The following is a 7,160-nucleotide window of genomic DNA, read 5'->3' on the forward strand; positions in this document are numbered from 1 at the left end:
AGTCAATCTCATAAGACTAAAGTCAAAACCCTAAAACCCTAAAGACTAAGTCAAAACCCTAATTGAAACCCTAAAAGAAACCCTAATCAAACCCTAATGCTTCTAAAAACTTTATAAATAGGAGCCTCCACACCCTATTTTCGTATCAAAGAAAAAACCCTAGAAAAAGTAGGTGAAGAAGCCTCCATAACCTCCCCAAAACCCTAATTTTGGAACCCCCAACTCCTTCCCTAACACCCCTACTCCGATTTTAGCCTAAAAAACACCCAAAAACCTCTCAAAAACATCCCAAAAATCCACAATAAATTTGAAGCACCCAGATCCAAGAAGGAGATACCTTACCTCGGAGATAAGAAATCAGATCCGGAGATAGAACGAAGTAAGGAATACGATACAAGGAGTCATTTTCACCAGATCTGAGGGAATAGCACTTTTGCAGATCAAAGGTAAGTTTTTTTTTATTATTTTTTAATCTAGGTTTGTCATTAGCGATGTAGATTTATTTGGGATAAATAGAGACCGGCATTGGCCGGGCGGGGTTGGTGCCTAACACCTTCCAACCCCGTAACATGATCCCCGGATTCAGATTTCTGTAATAGATTAGTTTTTATCCATTTTAGAGTCAATTTGGTTCCTAGACCACAATAACTAGGTGGCGACTCCCAAACCTCAAGGGTCAAAAGCGGATCCGCGCACACCGCGGATCGAGGGCGCTTTCACCACCACAGGCGTGGTTATTACAAAACTCGAGAATACTATTTTGCTCTCTCTCAGAAACACACCGACGAATTATCTAGTCTGGACGATATTTAAATAAATACGGATCATTCCAGAAGAATCATTTGGCTTGGGCAAGGAAACGCAGGTAATTTTGTTTATTCCATGAAGTAGGGGTTTGACCTATCACTAGGTAGTTGACAATGTCAACATACCAAGGTGTGTCAAGACTAGAAATCTCCATGACTTGCTTGTCAGGAATAAGAAAATTTTCAGAAATTGGGAGAGAGTCAGAAATAGTTTCAACCACGAGCCTAGATAAGTGGTCTGCAACCACATTCTCGCATCCCTTCTTGTCTCGAATTTTCGAAATCAAATTCTTGAAGGAGAACGATCCATTGTATCAACCTTATTTTTGCATCCTTCTTGGCAAGAAGGTATTCAAGCGCTGAGTGGTCGGTGAAGATGACTACTTTGGATCCGATAAGATAGGAACGAAATTTATCTAAGGCAAAAACTATTGCTAGTAGTTCCTTCTCGGTGGTGGAGTAATTGAGTTAAGCATCATTTAATGTCTTGCTGGCGTATTGGATAACATAGGGGAGTTTTTCAACTCATTGTCCCAAAATAGCACCTATTGCATAATCTGATGCATTACACATCACCTCAAATGGAAGGTCCCAATTGGGTGGTTGGATAATATGTGTTGAGGTCAACTCAGTTTTCAATTTGTCAAAGGTTGATAAGCAAGTAGTGGAGAACTCAAAAGTGGTATCCTTGGCTAGAAAATCACATAAGGGTTTTGAAATTTTCCCAAAGTCATTGATAAATTTTCTATAAAATCCTGCGTGTCTTAGGAATGAACAGACTTCCTTCATAGTTCTAGGCGGAGGTAGATTTGTGATAAGATCAACTTTGGCTTTATCTACCTCAATTCTCTTCTGGGAAATAATGTGTCCTAGAACTATCCCAGATGTGACTATGAAGTGACATTTCTCCCAGTTTAGCACAAGGTGCTTCTCTCGACATCTAGCTAAGACCAATTTCAAGTAGTCTAAGGAGTCATCAAAACTTGACCCGAACAGAAAAATCATCTATGAAGACTTCAAGAAAATCTTCGACCATATCAGAGAAAATACTTAACATGCACTTTTTAAAGGTGGTAGGAGCATTACATAACCCAAAGGGCATGCTTCGATAGGCGAAGGTCCTAAATGGATAGGTAAACACAAGTGATCTCTAGATATTGACATTGATGAACTCCATAGGCCTATTTTTCATGCTATTCTTCACTAATGTAGGTCGTTACTCAATCAAGAATCAATAGGACTTTTATTCAGCTTCTAATGTGTGGCTGGGTTAAAGGTAGGATAAAAGGAAATTTTACGACTCAGATCATCCTTTAAACACATCAATATCTTAGGATTCTCATAGACTGCAAACTTACATTTCAACATCAAGTTACTCCGCATTCTTAATCTTGTTTCACTTCATTCCCTTGACAACCCATTATTCATCACTTTTTATTCATTTTTTTCATCATTTTTTTTCATAATTTTTTTTTTCTTTTTCTCTTTCTCAATTTTTTTTTTCATTTTTGTTTTTAGAATAGTCCATTGCACCCCCAAACTTATCTGATTCAATGCATTCTTTAACAAGAAGGGATGTAGTGATGAGACAATTTTTTTTTGAACATAATTATTTTCTGAAACCTCCATTGAATATTCTCGAAACTTTACCTTCCACATTCTCGAAACTTCAACTTCAACCCTTATTTGCATAGCTCAAAATTATCTAGTAGCAATCAATATGCCTAAGAGATGACGGGTCAAATTTTGGAAAAATTAAACAAAAAGGCTTGGTTAAAATTGTGGGTGCCAAAGAAAATGGGAAACAAGGCTCAATGGGGAAGACTAGTGATAAAATCAACATAGGTAAGCTTAAAAGGCTCAATCGATCTAATAATGGCCTAAATCATATCCCTAATCAAGTGCAACCTAGGATTTCACCTCGAGTAACAATCAAATAAGTTCTAGAGTTCACTGAGATTATGAAAAACACTCAAACACATAAACATTCTCCAAGTGTATCAAACAATCAAGTGCATCAAGATTATAAGCTCAATGTAAAAGAGTTCAAAAGAAGGCTGAATTTCATCAGAGTTAAGCACACAGACAAGTTCAACCTCCATCATTTTTCAAGAACCATATATATACTCAATCAAAATCATTATCAATGGTTGTAGATTATCAGGCAAAAATCATCACAAAATAATTTTTTTTTTAAAATTTTTTTAAACATTAACTTAAACACACCAAAATCTAAACTTAAACACATTAAAGCAAACATAAAAATCAGAAAAAGTTTAAAAAAAAATACTACTCCCACCCCCAAACTTAGTTATTGCATTGTCCTTAATGTAATCAATTAGAATCAAAGGTAGGTGAAGGACTTCCTTGAAATTTTTATTGGCAGTCAGGAGTCATCAACATCATCCATGTCATCTTTATTGCTATTGTCATTCAGTCCTGGTGGTAGTGATGAAATGGTGAAGCTCATGTTCTGTTATTTTTCACAATCGGTAGTCAAAAATCAAAACTCCACAACAAGTAATCGTAACCCAATCACCAATCGTCGAAATGAAAAATATAGCAACTGCACTCAATTATATCCAGCAAGCACCATGTCTATCCAACGGTCCCCAAAAATTTTAACAAATTAACCTATCCGACCTCTCTTATTGTCACTGCATTTTTCACAAACACTTGGTATGCACAGAAAATTAATGATCTCCCCAAAATTTAGTAATACCAGCCACTATCACAAAAGACCGTACATATTACAGCACATAGTACTCCACCAATCAAACAATCCAAACACCCATTCCAACATCAATCACTTCACTCAATCACTCAGCATCAATCACCAATTAAATCCATCAAACATTTCCAACAGTCACAATTGTAATCAAAAATCAAAATTTTCAATCCAAATAATCTAATTTTTGTTCTCAATATGCAATATAGGTTCATTGAATGTAAGACTTAAAGACAAAACCTGATGGTACTCCACTTGATTTCGTTAAATCGACAAAGAAAGTACTTAGAAGATCCATTGAAATTTAGTGAATTCGTGCTCACGGATTTGATCTCTCTTTAGCTACCCTTGAATATTGAGAGGGAAATATAAGAATAATGCTGGAGAAGAGGGAGAGAGATGAAGAGTTTTTCGTTGTTGAGGCACGAAAAAAAGGTTGGTTGTGAAATTATGTAACATTAGAAATATTAGGGTAAGTGTAACCCTTTTCTATTTGGGTACGAGTTTGGGCCGAGGCCTGGTAGAATATTATACAACGACTTGCATTTTTATATTTCTGATCAGTTCTGTTAAGGACTATTGCCTCGGCCTGAGAAAAGTTAAGGCCATGGCTTCTTTGAACTGTGAAATCAAGACCTACTTTTGTTTTAGATGTTACGATTGTGAATGAGTAGAGGCATTTCTCCTTCTACAATCTGTGCTGTCAATGATTTGTGTCATGTTGCTAATGCAGTTGATTTTCTTAGAGACTCTCAACATGTTTCAACAAAATATAATTAAATAGAATTAAAGAGAATTCTAAAAATTATGATAAAAACAAACTAGTAACTTTTTTTTTAAATTAAAAAGAAAATAATGAAGAATAATGAAAATCAAAGTAAACAAAGAGAGAGTTTAGAACACTTGGGTTGCCTCCCAAGAAGTGTTTGTTTTAAAGTCTTCAGTCTGACTTTGTCTGAGGTCACTTCGGGTCTGTTAGAGTGATAGTGGATTTCTGACGATCAATTTCACACACATCAAAGATCTCCACCTCCTTCATAATTGTGTTACGTCGATGTTGGTGCTCAATAAAGGACTTATGATAATCCTCCATACGGATTTTGTGCATGCTGGTAGAAGGACAAATCCCTTTAATATCCGTTATGGAATATCCTAATGCTTTCTTGTACTCTCGCAACTCCCTCAAATGAATAGGAAGAGACTTGATCTCTAATGATGACGATTCTTGAATTGAAGGCTTCAAATGAGAACCTAACGGTGACACTTCTAACAACTCAAATTCTGACTTAGAACGAGAGAATTTTGGTACAGCCTCCAAGTAGTTCACCGACTCCAAACACTCAAAATCTTTCTCGTTGTATGCATTAATAATTGCTAATTCAAACTGGTTAAATGGGAGTGTTTCTTCATGGTCATATTGAACATATGTGTCCATTATATCAATTCTATAACAATCTTCAGGCTCTTCAGTGGGGAACTTCATAGCTTTGAAAACATTAAACTTCACCTCTTGATCTTGAACTCTCATAGTAAGCTTCCATTTTTGCATATCAATAAGAGTTCTACTGTGGCTAAGAATGGTCTATCAAGAACGATTGGAACATCCTTATCCTCATCCATATCAAGAACAATAAAATAAGCAAGGAATATAAATTTTTTCAACCTTAACAAGTATATATTCAATAATCCCCCTTGGATACTTCAATGATCGATCTACTAACTAGAGTGTCACAGTAGTAGGCCTGGCTTCTCCCAATCCCAATTTTTGAATTATAAACAGTGGCATCAGATTACTACTAGCTCCCAAATCACACAAAGCTCTATTAGAGAATTGATTACCTATGGTGCATAGTATAGTGAAGCTCCCTGGATCCTTAAGCTTTGCTGGAAGTTTCCTTTGAATGATAGCACTGCATTCTTCAGTCAAACTCACTGTTTCGAATTCAATTAATTGTCTTTTTTAAGTTAAGATATCTTTCATAAACTTGGCATTTGCTTTAAAGCTTCAGCGAATGAGATATTAATATGTAACTTCTTGAAGACATTCATAAACTTTGCAAACTACTAATCATGTTTTTGCTTCTTAAAACAATGAGAAAATTATGGGATGGGTTGTAAGGAGTAATATTTTCTATGCCTGACTTTTTGCGCTCTTGGTTTGTAGCTTCTTTCTCTTATTCACCCTTCTCTTTAGAAACTATTTTTTTTGCCACTAAAACATCCGGTTCCTTAACAACATCATTCAACTCTTTTCCACTCCTCAATGTGATAGCCTTGCAGTGTTCCTTGCCACCTCTCTTCGGATTAGTCTCTGTATTGCTAGGAAAAGCTCCTTGAGGACGATTGTTAATTGTTGAAGCAACTTGACTCAACTGAATTTTTATATTTTGAATAGAAGTTGCTTGGTTTTGGAGTTGAGTTCTAGCCTTTGTCATGAACTGATTAGTGTTGGTTCCCATCTGTTGTACTATATCTTCCAAAAAAGACTTCTTTTCTCTAGGAGGAGCTTGAGGATGATAACTCGGTTGAAACATGGGCTTTGCAGATAAAGAGGCCTCAACTTGATTATTGTTACTCTATGAGAAGTTAGGATGATTTTTTCAACCTGGATTATAATAGTTAGAGTATGGATTATTCTGCCTACTACTAACAAAATTGAGAGACTCTGGATTATTATGGCACATATCTCCTGAATGATTGTTTCCACAAATTTCGCATGTAACGGTGGGAGTTTGAATGACATAAACTCCAAATGAATCAAATTTCTTAGATAAGGATACCACTTGAGCAGTCAAAGCTGTAAGAATATCTAATTCGTGCACTCTTACTATTTTTCTTGGATTCATCCTCTCTATATGGTATTGAAAGTTATTAAAGGCCATCTCCTCCAACAAATTATACCCATCCTTAAATGTCTTTGCCATAAGAGATCCACCTGTTGCAGAATCAACACTTGTTCTAATAGATCCAACCAACCCATTATAGAAAATTTGGATGATTAACCAGTCCGATAAAGCATGATGAGGACATTTTCGAAGTAGATCTTTATACCTTTCCCAGGCTTCATAGAGAGACTCATTGTTTAACTGCACGAAAGTAGTGATATCATTCCTCAACTTTGTAGTTTTTGATGGCGAAAAGTATTTAGCAAGGTGTAGACACCCCATTTTTGCATCCGCCTAATTAATCAAGTCGTCAACCCGATCGCAAAAGTTCCCAATGATGGATGTTTATTCCAGTGCTTTATTCTGTCACCAGATGTGTTTCAAAAATCAGGATGAGGTATCTCGAACTGACAAAATCTTAGAAATCATGCTACGCTAGGAAAATACGATCCCAGAAACGTAGAAAGCATCATATTACAGACCAAAAAGAAGCTTCACGATAAAAATCACTAAAAATGACCAAATTACCAAAATACCCCTAACACCAAAACAACCCTAGAACCTATGTTACGCTTAGGAAGACCCATTCAAACACATAAAATCACAAATCGAAACCAATTAAACCACTTCGCCAATTTTCACAAAATTTGACAAAATTACGAAAATACCCCTCATAAAGTTCACGACCATTTCATACAAAACAAACTTCATAAATGATAAAAACTGAGATTCTCATTGAAT

At 35.9% G+C, this 7,160-nt stretch overlaps 1 non-coding gene across 1 annotated transcript; it reads left to right on the plus strand.

Moving 5' to 3' along the window:
• The first annotated feature begins 6,546 nt into the window (after positions 1 to 6,546).
• Positions 6,547 to 6,653, plus strand: LOC147382395 (small nucleolar RNA R71). The gene has a single exon (XR_015174113.1). It is a non-coding gene; the product is annotated as a small nucleolar RNA R71 (small nucleolar RNA).
• The last annotated feature ends 507 nt before the right edge of the window (positions 6,654 to 7,160 follow it).

Source organism: Akebia trifoliata, chromosome 16 (assembly GCF_017979445.1).
Source record: "Akebia trifoliata isolate Shusen 1 chromosome 16, ASM1797944v1, whole genome shotgun sequence".
In the NCBI taxonomy this organism is placed as follows: domain Eukaryota; kingdom Viridiplantae; phylum Streptophyta; class Magnoliopsida; order Ranunculales; family Lardizabalaceae; genus Akebia; species Akebia trifoliata.